This window comes from Aethalodelphis obliquidens, unplaced genomic scaffold (assembly GCF_003676395.1).
Source record: "Aethalodelphis obliquidens isolate GAN/ISIS:26980383/991018 unplaced genomic scaffold, ASM367639v1 scaffold11, whole genome shotgun sequence".
Taxonomy (NCBI): domain Eukaryota; kingdom Metazoa; phylum Chordata; class Mammalia; order Artiodactyla; family Delphinidae; genus Aethalodelphis; species Aethalodelphis obliquidens.
In genome coordinates, this window is record NW_020837955.1 from 19512329 (window position 1) to 19525980 (window position 13652).

At 41.8% G+C, this 13652-nt stretch overlaps 1 pseudogene; it reads right to left on the minus strand.

Moving 5' to 3' along the window:
- Window positions 1–11413: 11413 nt before the first annotated feature.
- On the minus strand, window positions 11414–12524 carry LOC113623606 (formylglycine-generating enzyme pseudogene; annotated as a pseudogene).
- Between the last annotated feature and the right edge of the window lie 1128 nt (window positions 12525–13652).

Genomic DNA, 13652 nt, shown 5'->3' on the forward strand with positions numbered 1-13652 from the left:
GAATAAAAAGTAAAATAAAATTAGAAAAATAAAAAGTATAATATAAAAAATAAAAATGAAACAACAACAAAGCAAAACAGAACCACGACAGCAAAAAAAAAAGGCCAGAAAAAGCCTTGGCTGTGGGGGTGGGGGCTCAGGGCCAGGACCCTTGAGGCCGGAAGAGGCCTTGGTGGGGGGAGGGGGGCTTAGGCTCAGCACCCATGGGGCCAGAAAAGACCCAGAGGGGGGCTTAGTTTCAGGACCTGCGTGGCTGGAGGGGTTCCTGGAGGGCGAAGGTTCAGGTCCAGGACCCCAGCAGGCTGGCGGGGGCCTGAGCGGTGGGGGAGACACTGACTGCATTCCCCTCTGTTCCCCCGATCCCCCAAAGTTCTCTCCCCTTCCCTACTGATCCCCTCACCATGAGTGGGCCCCTCTGAGCATGGGAAACCCTCCCCTCCCCCAGCCACCCCTCAGGGGTGCTGGTCCCATCCCTCCTCCACTTTTCCTCTCCCCTCCTTCCCCACCACGTCCTACCCGGTCACACGGGGATTCCTCCTGTCCCCTTAGGTGTCCGAGGTCCCCCACCAATGCCTGGTAGGTGCCCTGGTTGTAAGGAGACTTGAACTCCACATCCTCCTACTCTTTCATCTTCATCCCAATAGATCTTATTTATGGGGAGGACAAACGAGTGAGAATAAAGCTGTAGCTGTTTAAGAAGCAGGTGCTATTCACATAAGCTGGGAGGGGGATGTTTAGGATTTTGTGGGTTGCACAGTGACCTTGTCCCTGTGCTTAGACACAATTATGTAGTAACTTTGTTTTGCCTCACTCTATCATGACTTCAGATTGACTTTGCCTAATGTTCAATAGCCTATGAGATTGTTTATGTCGAGCAGAATAACTTGGCCCAGTTGTGAGCCCCAGGCCGGCTTCTAACAATACTGAGATCTAGCTTTAAGTGTCAGACTAATTCCTGGATTTCAGGACCTCCTTTTTCTTTCTTAGGCTCAAACTAGTTCTTGGGCTCTTAATCACAGAAGGTGATGATGTAGACAGGCTGGGGTCAGGGAGGCCTTTGAGAAGGAAGGCAGGTGCCACCCAGAAGACAGAAGCAATCCTAGCAGGACTGGTGAGCAGCTGGCAGAGCCAAAGCCAGGGCAGCTTCTCTAGCCACTACATCTAGTAGGCACCAGCCTCCCTGTGACCTGGGCTGCTGACATGGACAGCGGGGGTCACTGTGGGCTCTTGGCAGAGCCATGGCTTCTGTGAATTCATTCATCCAGTCACAGTTACCACATGTGAAGCACAGAGAGTTCTTCAAAGATGACTCAGATGCAGGCCTGCTCTCAAAAGCTTTGAAATGTAGTTTAGACTCTGAAGAACCTGTGGAGAGTTTAGATTTATTTTTTCCCTTTCACTAGCAACATCTTCTCCCTCTGATAACTCCTTAACCAGATTTTTTTTTTTTCAAATTATAGGATGCAGGCTATTAGTGGGTCATGATGGGCATTTTAAAATAATGAAATACAGGGACTTCCCTGGTGGTCCAGTGGGTAAGAATGTGAGCTCCCAATGCATGGGGCCTGGGTTCAATCCCTGGTCGGGGAACTAGATCCCGCATACATGCCGCAACTAAGACCTGGTGCAACCTAAATAAATAAATAAAATAAAATAAATAATGAAATACAATAGAAAAAAATATCAGACACAATATGGTAAAGATACGTATGCTTTAAAATTTTTTGTGTCAAATATGTACAGAATTACAATACAACATGTATTTCTCCTTCCATGTCTCAGTCAAAAAAGTATGAAAGCCACTACTTTATATATTGACATTTCCTCTGGTGTTGTAGCTGCTTTAGTCTTCTCACTCACATCAATTGTTCTCAAATTCTAAGAGCATAAGAATCACCAGCGGAGCTTGTAAAAGCTATAATTCCCAAGCCCTTTCTACCTCCAGATATATTCAGATTCAGAAGGCTGGGTTGGGCCCAAGAGACTTCATTTTTAACAAGCTTCAGATTACAATATAAATGATCCATGGACCCCACTTTGAAAAGCCCTGCTTGACCTTCACTCCATGGCCAATTTCATTCAAAACAGTAGTTCAGTGATACCCTCTACCTTGAGCCTCTACTGACAGCCTGATATCTAGAAACTGGTTGTTGGATCTTCTGACCTGGAAGTTCCACTGGCACCTTGCATTCATAGGACCCAAAATGAACTCATCTCCGTTCTCACCTCACTATTCAAATGTATTCCTCTCCCATTATTTCCCATCTTTGTGAGTGGATGCATTATCTACCCTTCCCTCACGGTCCAGGTCTCTGTGCTTCCACTGCAGGGGCCACAGGTTTGATCCCTGGTCAGGGAATTAATATCTTGGAAGCTGTGTGGCATGGCCAAAAAAACCAAAACCAAAAACCAAAAAAAATAAAGGAGATTGGTTGAAGATGGTAGAGTAGAAAGACATGTGCTCACTCCCTCTTGTGAGAGCACCGAAATCACAACTAACTGCTGGACAATCATCGACAGGAAGACACTGGAACTCACCAAGAAAGATACCCCACATCCAAAGACAAAGGAGAAGCCGCAATGAGATGGTAGGAGGGGTGCAATCACAATAAAATCAAATCCCGTAACTGCTGGGTGGGTGACTCACGAACTGGAGAACACTTATACCATAGAAGTCCACCCACTGGAGTGAAGGTTCTGAGCCCCATGTCAGGCTTCCCAACCTGGGGGTCCGGCAATGGGAGGAGGAATTCCTAGAGAATCAGACTTTGAAGGCTAGCGGGATTTGATTGCATGACTTTGACAGGATTGGGGGAAACAGAGACTCCACTCTTGGAGGGCACACACAAACTAGTGTGCACATCAGGACTCGGGAAGGAGCAGTGACCCCATAGGAGACTGAACCAGACCTACCTGCTAGTGTTGGAGGGTCTCCTGCAGAGGCGGGGGGTGGCTGTGACTCACCATGGGGACAAGGACATTGGCAGCAGAAGTTCTGGGAAGTACTCCTTAGCGTGAGCCCTCCCAGAGTCTGCCATTAACCCAACCAAAGAGCCCGGGTAGGCTCCAGTGCTGGGTCACCTCAGGCCAAACAACCAACAGGGAGGGAACCCAGACCCACCCATCAGCAGACAAGTGGATTAAAGTTTTACTGAGCTCTGTCCACTAGAGCAACGCCCAGCTCTACCGACCACCAGTCCCTCCCATCAGGAAGCTTGCGCAAGCCTCTTAGATAGCCTCATCCACCAGAGGGCAGACAGCAGAAGCAAGAAGAACAATTCTGCAGCCTGTGGAATGAAAACCACATTCACAGAAAGACAAACAAAATGAAAAGGCAGAGGACTATGTACCAGACGAAGGAACAAGATAAAACCCCAGAAAAACAACTAAATGAAGTGGAGATAGGCAACCTTCCAGAAAAAGAATTCAGAATAATGATAGTGAAGATGATCCAGGACCTCAGAAAAAGAATGGAGGCAAAGATCGAGAAGATGCAAGAAATGTTTAACAAAGACCTAGAAGAATTAAAGAGGAAACACCTAGAAGAATTACAGAACAAACAAACAGAGATGAACAATACAATAACTGAAATGAAAAATACACTAGAAGGAATCAATAGCAGAATAACTGAGGCAGAAGAATGGATAAGTGACCTGGAAGACAGAATGGTGGAATTCACTGCCACGGAACAGAATAAAGAAAAAAGAATGAAAAGAAATGAAGACAGCCTAAGAGACCTTTGGGACAACATTAAACGCAACAACGTTCGCATTATAGAGGTCCCAGAAGGAGAAGAGAGAGAGAAAGCACCTGAGAAAATATTTGAAGAGATTATAGTCGAAAATGTCCCTAACATGGGAAAGGAAATAGCCACCCAAGTCCAGGAAGTGCAGAGAGTCCCAGGCAGGATAAACCCAAGGAGAAACATGCTGAGACACATAGTAATCAAATTGACAAAAATTAAAGACAAAGAAAAATTATGAAAGCAAGAAGGGCAAAACGACCAATAACATACAAGGGAACTCACGTAAAGTTAACAGCTGATTTCTCAGCAGAAACACGACAAGCCAGGAGGAAGTGGCACAATATATTTAAAGCAACGAAAAGTAAGAACCTACAACCAAGATTACTTTACCTGGCAAGGATCTCATTCAGATTCAATGGAGAAATCAAAAGCTTTACAGACAAGCAAAAACTAAGAGAATTCAGCACTACCAAACCAGCTCTACAACAAATGCTAAAGGAACTTCTCTAAGTGGGAAACACAAGAGAAGAAACGGACCTACAAAAACAAATCCAAAACAATTAAGAAAATGGTAATAGGAACATACATATTGATAATCACCTTAAACATGAATGGATTAAATGCTCCAACCAAAAGACACAGGCTCGCTGAATGGATACAAGACCCATATATATGCTGTCTACAAGAGACCCACTTCAGACTTAGGGACACGTACAGTGGAAGTGAGGGGATAGAAAAAGATATTCCATGCAAATGGAAATCAAAAGAAATCTGGAGTAGCAATACTTGTATCAGATAAAATAGACTTTAACATAAAGACTGTTACGAGAGACAAGGAAGGACACAAAATAATGATCAAGGGATCAATCCATGAAGAAGATATAACAATTCTAAATATATATGCACCCAACATAGGAGCATCTCAATACATAAGGTAACTGCTAACAGCTATAAAAGAGGAAATCCACAGTAACACAGTAGTAGTGGGGAACTTTAACACCTCACTTACACCAATGGACAGATCATCCAGAGAGAAAATTAATAAGGAAACACAAGCTTTAAAATCACACAATAGTCCAGGTAGATTTAATAGATATTTATAGGACATTTCATCCAAAAACAGCAGCTTACAGTTTCTTCTCAAGTGCACACAGAACATTCTCCTGGATAGATCACATCTTGGGTCACAAATCAAGCCTTGGTAAATTTAAGAAAATTGAAATTACATCAAGCATCTTTTCCGACCACAACACTATGAGATTAGAAATCAATTACAGGGAAAAAAACGTAAAAAACACAAAAGCATGGAGGCTAAACAGTACGTTACTAAATAACCAAGAGATCACTGAAGAAATCAAAGAGGAAATCAAAAAATACCTAGAGACAAATTGCAATGAAAACACGACAATCCAAAATGTATGGGATGCAGCAAAAGCACTTCTAAGAGGGAAGTTTATAGTTATACAAGCCTACCTCAAGAAACAAGAAAAATCTCAAATAAACGATCTAACCTTACATCTAAAGGAACTAGAGAACGAAGACCAAAAAAACCCCAAAGTTAGCAGAAGGAAAGAAATCATAAAGACCAGAGCAGAAATAAATGAAATAGAAACAAAGAAAACAATAACAAAGATCAATAAAACTAAAAGCTAGTTCTTTGAGAAGATAAACAAAATTGATAAACCATTAGCCAGACTCATCAAGAAAAAGAGAGGACTCAAATCAATAAAATTAGAAATGAAACAGAAGAAGTTACAACAGACACCGAAGAAATACAGAGCATCCTAAGCGACTATGACAAGCAACTCTATACCAATAAAATGGACAACCTGAAAGAAATTGACAAATTTGTAGAAGGTATAACCTTCCAAGACTGAACCAGGAAGAAATAGAAAATATGAACAGACCAATCACAAGTGATGAAATTGAAACTGTGATTAAAAATCTTCCAACAAACAAAAGTCCAGGACCAGATGGCTTCACAGGTGAATTCTATCAAATATTTAGAGAAGAGCTAACACCCATCCTTCTCAAACTCTTCCAAAACATTGCAGAGGAAGGAACAGTCCCAAACTCATTCTATGAGGCCACCACCATCACTCTGATACCAAAACCAGACCAAGATACTATAAAAATGAAAATTACAGACCAATATCACTGAAGAATATAGATGCAAAAATCCTCAACAAAATACTGGCAAACAGAATCCAACAACACATTAAAGTATCATACACCATGATCAAGAGGGACTTATCCCAGGGATGCAAGGATTCTTCAATATATGCAAATCAATCAATGTGATACACCATATTAACAAACTGAAGAAGAAAAACCATATGATCATCTCAATAGATGCAGAAAAAGCTTGTGACAAAATTCAACACCCACTTATGATAAAAACTCTCCAGAATGTGGGCATAGAGGAAACCTACCTCAACATAATAAAGGGCATATACGACAAACCCACAGCAAACATCATTCTCAATGGTGAAAAACTGAAAGCATTTCCTCTAAGATCAGGAACAAGACAAGGATGTCCACTCTTGCCACTATTATTCAACATAGTTTTGGAAGTCCTAGCCACGGCAATCAGAGAAGAAAAAGAAATAAAGGAATACAAATTGGAAAAGAAGAAGTAAAACTGTTGCTGTTTGCAGTAAAACTGTTGCTGTTTGCAGTAAAACTTTGCTGTTTGCAAAGAGAATCCTAAAGAGGCCACCAGAAAGCTACTAGAGCTAATCAATGAATTTGGTAAAGTTGCAGGATACAAAATTAATGCAAAGAAATCTCTTGCATTCCTATACACTAATGATGAAAGATCTGAAAGAGAAATTAAGGAAACACTCCCGTTTACCACTGCAGCAAAAAGAATAAAATACCTAGGAATAAAGCCACCTAGGGAGACAAAAGACCTATATGCAGAAAACTATAAGACAATGATGAAAGAAATTAAAGGTGATACAAACAGATGGAGAGATATACCATGTTCTTGGATTGGAAGAATCAATATTGTGAAAATGACTATACTACCCAAAGCAATCTACAGATTCAATGCATTCCCTATCAAATTACCAATGGCATTTCTTACGGAACTGGAAGAAAAAAATCTTAAAATTTGTATGGAGACACAAAAGACCCCGAATAGCCAAAGCAGTCTTTAGGGAAAAAACGGAGCTGGAGGAATCAGACTCCCTGGATTCAGACTATACTACAAAGCTATAGTAATCAAGACAATATGGTACTGGCACAAAAACAGAAACATAGATCAATGGAACAAGATAGAAAGCCCAGAGATAAACCCACGCACCTATGCTCAACTAATCTATGAAAAGGAGGCAAGGATATACTATGGAGAAAAGACAGGCTCTTCAATAAGTGGTGCTGGGAAAACTGGACAGCTACATGTAAAAGAATGAAATTAGAACACTCCCTAACACCATCCACAAAAATAAACTCAGAATGGATTACAGACCTAAATGTAAGACCAGACACTATAAATCTCTTAGAGGAAAACATAGGAAGAACACTCTTTGACATAAATCACAGCAAGATCTTTTTTGATCCACCTCCTAGAGTAATGGAAATAGAAACAAAAATAAACAAATGGGACTTAATGAAACTTCAAAGCTTTTGCACAGCAAAGGAAACCATAAGCAAGATGAAAAGACAACCCTCAGCATGGGAGAAAATATTTGCAAACGAATCAATGGACGAAGGATTAATCTCCAAAATATATAAACAGCTCATGCAGCTCAATATTAAAAAAACAAACAACACAATCCAAAAATGGGCAGAAGACCTAAATAGACGTTTCTCTAAAGCAGACATACAGATGGCCAAGAAGCACATGAAAAGCTGCTCAACATCACTAATTATTAGAGAAATGCAAATCAAAACTGCAATGAGTTATCACCTCACACCTGTTAGAATGGGGATCATCAGAAAATCTACAAACAACAAATGCTGGAGAGGGTGTGGAGAAAAGGGAAGCCTCTTGCACTGTTGGTGGGAATGTAAATTTATACAGCCACTATGGAGAACATTATGTAGTTTCCTTAAAAAATGAAAAATAGCACTACCATATGACCTAGCAATCCCACTGCTGGACATATACCCTGAGAAAAACCATAATTCAAAAACAGTCATGTACCACAATGTTCATTGAAGCTCTATTTACGATAGCCAGGACATGGAAGCAACCTAAGTGTCCATTGACAGATGAATGGGTAAAGAAGATGTGGCACATATATACAATGGAATATTACTCAACCATAAAAAGAAGCGAAATTGAGCTATTTGTAGTGAGGTGGATGGACCTAGAGTCTGTCATACAGAGTGAATAAGTCAGAAAAAGAAAAACAAATACCATATGCTAACACATATATATGGCATCTAAAAAAAAAAAAAAGGTTCTGAAGAACCTAGGGGCATGCCAGGAATAAAGATGCAGATGTAGAGAATGGACTTGAGGACACAGGAAGCGAGAAGGGTAAGCTGGGACGAAGTGAGAGAGTGGCATGGACATATATACACTACCAAATGCAAAATACATAGCTAGTGGAAAGGAGCCACATAGCACAGGGAGATCAGCTCAGTGCTTTGTGACCACCTAGAGGGATGGGATAGAGAGGGAGGGAGGGAGATGCAAGAGGGAGGAGATATGGGGATATATGTATATGTATAGCTGATTCACTTTCTTATAAAGCAGAAACTAACACACCATCGTAAAGCAATTATACTCCAATAAAGATGTTAAAGAAAAAAAAAAGACACATGCACCCCAAAGTTCATTGCAGCACTATTTACAATATCCAGGTCATAGAAGCAACCTAAATGCCCATCGACAGATGAATGGATAAAGACGATGTGGTACATATATACAATGGAATATTACTTAGCCATAAAAAGGAATGAAATTGGGTCATTTGTAGAGACGTGGATGGATCTAGAGACTGTCATACAGAATGAAGTAAGTCAGAAAGAAAAACAAATATCATATATTAAGCATATATGTGGAACCTAGAAAAATGGTACAGATGAACTGGTTTGCAGGGCAGAAATAGAGACACAGATGTAGAGAACAAATGTATGGACACCAAGGGGGGAAAGTGGCGGGGGTGGTGGGGTGGTGGTGAGATGAATTGGGAGATTGGGATTCACATATATACACTAATATGTATAAAATAGATAAGTAATAAGAACTTGCTCTATAAAAAAATAAATTTTAAATGATAAAAAATAATAAAAATAAAGGAGAGAGAGGAGTCCAAGATGACCCCTAGATTTAAGCCTAGGTGTGCCACCTGTGCAGCCACACAGGGCCCCACACTTAGAAGCGCCCTGCATTTGGTTGAGGTTCTGCTGCCGCCAACTTGACATTCTTAATAATTTTTGAACAAGGGACTTGACATTTTTATTTTGCACCGAGCCCTGCAAATTATGTAGCCAATCCTGCCTAGGAACCTAGAGCCCGGTGGTGATTTTAATGGAAATAAGTTAGCGAAATGAACAGGCAGGTCTGGGTAAAAGATGAGCTGGGTTTCTACACCTGAGTGTGAGCTGTCTGTAACTCAAGTCATCAAGTGGAGAAGTCCAATGGGCAGCTGCAAATGTGAGCAAGAATAGAGAAGACAGGTCAATATAGAAGATAAGTAATGTGGGGTCATCCAAGTAGAAGTAACAGGTAAAGCCCTAAGAGGGAATTAGATAGCCAGGAAAGAGAGTATAGAGTGAGAGAGAAAGAGATGGGACAGGACTTTAAGAGACAACAGCATTGGGACTTCCCTGGTGGTCTAGTGGTTAAGACTCCGTGCTCCCAATGCAGGGGGCATGGGTTTGATCCCTGGTCAGGGACCTAGATCCTGCATACCGCCACTCAAAGATCCTGCATGCCACAACTAAAAGATCCCACATACCGCAACGAAGAACCTGCATGCTGCAACTAAGACCAAGCACAGCCAAATAAATAAATATTTTTTAAAAAAGAAAGAAAGAACATCATTAAAGAAGTGAGAAGTATGAGAAGAAGCATCAGTAAAGGCACAGCAGAAATCTAGAAGCCAAACCAAGTCAGTAAAAATACTGGGGAAAGGAGATGAACCTGATAGGGACATGCAGGACCTTAGAGTAGGGAAGGTAGAAGCAGAGAAGCCAATTAGTGACAGAACACATGGCAAAGACTGAAATCCAAGGAATTTCAATACATTCATTTTAGTTTTGAACATTTACTGATTTTAAAAATAATATAAAAATCACCCATTATTTCACTATTCAGACAAACTCTATTAGCATTTTGGTGAATTTCCTTCCAATACTGGTTCTCAACATAGTTTTCTTCCATATTTTTTCTCTACAAAAAGTTTACAAATATTCTTTCCATCTACATTTCTCCCACCAATTTGAGACCATATTACATGTACGTTCTATATCCTACATTTTTTTACTTAACATTATATCTGATCATTTCCTATATTAAAAGCATAATTCCCTGGGTGCATAGCATTAAAAAATGTTATGAGATCAATTTTAAAATATAACCTTAAATGCTTCTAATTCTTTCCTATAATCTCACCCATCCCATCAAATGATTTCATATTTTAGTGTTTCTTTTTGACTTCAAACTTTACGGACATCATCACTTTTAGATAACTGAGGTGATAGGATAGATAGTTCTTTTTTAAATTTTTTTTCTTATTTAGCAGATACCAGCTTATTTGACAGTGCATGATCCAAATCATCTGATACTCCACAGCCAGTAAGATTTCCTGCTTCCCTATTACAAAACATTGGATACCTTGAAAACAGTTAATTCAAGGTGCTTGTTACTTTTCTCGTACGTCTGGAATTAAACAGGTTTCTCCGTGTAGCACACGTTTCACATTCACCAAAGGCTTTGGGGACGGGGGAAATGGGGCTTGTAACTGCCCCCCTGAACCACAGGCATTTAATGTTAAAGGATAAAGCACAGTAGAGTCACCCCGCAGACATTCCTGTGTGTTTAGATTGCTGAACTTGAGCATACCATCACTGACCCAAGTGGGATTCATCATAACAATGTAAAAGACCCTGATTTCCTTGACAAAAAGAAATGCAGTATGAATATAAAGACTCATCACCACCCCCACCCCCATCCTTTTCTGAAAATAATACATAAGAGAACAGTTATTGTACATGGTTAGTATCACCCAAGGTTCACAAATGGAAAAAAAATAGGTAAAAAATCATCAGTCATAAATTCTCACTATGAAATCACAACAGAATCTGATATATTCAGAGAATCTGTGAGCGGGAGAGAGCCTCAGAAATCGTGTTATGTATCCCTTCACTGGACAGATGAGGTCACTGAGGCCCAGGAAGGTCAAGTGTGGGACTCTGGGGTCTAACCGCAGGGGGAGAAGGCAGGCCTCCTGAAGCCTAGCTCAGGGTGCCCTCCACTTCCTTCCTCTTTTAAAGACTCTCAAAGGTAACGTGAAATACACCACACGATAAACCACACATGCTGATGCAAGTCAGCGATTTGGTCTGGCAATGGCGTTCCTTTGGCCATCGGGCAGGCATGTAACCCACCTCGGGGCGGGAATTCTTCACACGAGATTGTTCAGCGTTCTGATGGAAGCCGTGTGCAGGTTACACACGACTTCTCGGATTCGGGAAGGCTCTTCTTGGCTCTTAGCCGGTGGTGGGCAGGCGGTCGGCTGCTCAGCGGAATCTCGGATTCGAAGCGGAGCTGTCGGGTGTGTTCTGGCTTCGAGCAGCACAGCGACACCTATAGGCAGTAGGATTTATGGCGCACGTAGGATCCACCTTTCTTCAACCGGCCTTTCCCAGAAGGGGAAAGCCTTTTGGGTTAATCGTTTCTTCAACAGAATGGTGAACGGTCCACCAGTCTGAAGTCCACTCTCAGGCGTCCCTACTATATTGCATAAGCCATAACCATTGGGAGGAAAGGCGTCAACAGGCGCGGTTCCTCGGAAAGCCGTCCACTCTGGTGTTGGTCACAGGAAACTCACCCTGCCAGAAGTTGGTATAATGTTGGCTTTTCGGCTGCAGTTTGTTGCCTCAGGGGAAAAGTCTATTTTACAGGCCTCGTCGACAGCTGTATTCTCACTCAGCTTCCATGGGCAACCACTTCCCCATCCACGTGCAGTAGGAGACGTGATGATCTGGCCCGTGTAGAACAGTAGAGTTGGGCCCTTCTGGGTGTCTCCAGTTAGTGCCTTTAACAGGTAACCACTAGGGAGCAGCTGCAACTGCCTGTTGGATATTAGACTTCACTTGCTCACTCAACATTTCTTCAAAGACAAAGGAGTCACCGAACTTCTCAGCCTCTGTCAGCTAGCCAGCTGAGTTCACAAATTCTCAAATTCAGCATTACTGACTTCATAGGCATCCATGTAAAAGACATCAATAGCAACTCTCCTCGCAAGTGCTTCCCCATCCTACTTTATCTGAGGATCATTGGTGCCCACTGTAAATACTCCGGCAGGGATGGGGATCACCTTGGAGCGTAGGAACGGCGGCTCTCTGGGGACCGAGCCCCGGACATTGGCTTCCCGGTGCGCTGCCGCCGAGCTGCCATGGGCCCCGGGCCGCTGGGGAGTGCCAGAACCCCAGGAGCCTGCGAGGGAAGCCGCGCCCGAAGCCTCTCCCCGGCCCCTTCGCCTCCCTCCCCCACGCGCTGCCCGGCCCAAGAGCAGCGGCAGAAGGACGAGCTAGATACAGTTTTAAATATTGTTTTTCTTTCACGTTATTTTACAAACATGGTTTCACGTTTCTCCATGTTCTGGTAGCTGCAAGCTGTTTTGTAATCTTAGTATGTAGTATAGTATTTAATAATTTAAGCACTCATTAGTGGATTGTTTGCAGCCCTTTTAAGTCCCAATGACGTAAGTATTTTAGTACACATAGATATTTTTTTTCTTTTGTTCTATTTCTGGGTTTTAAATTCCTAGATGAGAGACTGGGTCAAAGCAAACTAGCTGGCTCTTGCTAAGTGTGACCTAAGTGTGCCTCTCGAAGGATTATGGCAGTTTACCTGGCCACTAGCCAGGTGTGAATGTATCTGTTGTTACCCAAAGATTGGACCAGCGCTGGGTATTTAATTTTTACTCTGTTTAATGGCTGTTAATTGGAACCATACTATGCTTACAGTCTTTAATTTGCATTTCCCTAATTACTAAGGAATTGAGTCTTTTTTAAAATACACATGTTTATTGTTTGTTTTTCCTCTTAGGTGCCTACTCAATTCAAAGCAACAGACATATTTTGAGTGCCCACTCTGTGCCAAGAGCTGTGTGCATCCCTCAGAGGGGGAGTGACCTAACAAAAACGACCCTTTGAGATAGGGTGTGGGAGCCAGGATAGTATAGGAAATATATGGTTAACTGTACTCCCTCGGTAGAAGCACAATCCTGGAAGGCTGTTTGGGCAAAGTCCTGTGGGTGGAAGACAAAGAAGAGAAGGGTTGTCCCTGTCTGAAAAAGATTAGGCTTTTGCAGGGTAAGTGACTTCAGAGCTAGGATGGAACAATAAGATTTGTCCAGGTGAGAAAATGATGTGTGGGGAGAGGGAACAATACGGAGAGAGGTAAAGGAGCTGAAAAGTCTGAAAATATGGTGCTGTGTTATGGGGTTGCAACTCTTCCATTATAGCTAAAATGTGGAACGCTGCGGCTGAAGGATGGTGGGACATTGGCTATAAAGAAAGAGTTAGGGCTAACCTCAGGAATCCGACTTTGTCCTGAAGATTTTTTTGTTCTTAAAGAAGAATGACATGATCTAATGTATGTTTTAGAAAGACCTTTCTGGTAGCTAATGAGAGGTAGACATATTCCTTGCATTTATGGAGCTCAAGGACTAGTAGGGGAAACAAGTATTAATCAAGAAATCATAATTATAAACTCTCATTG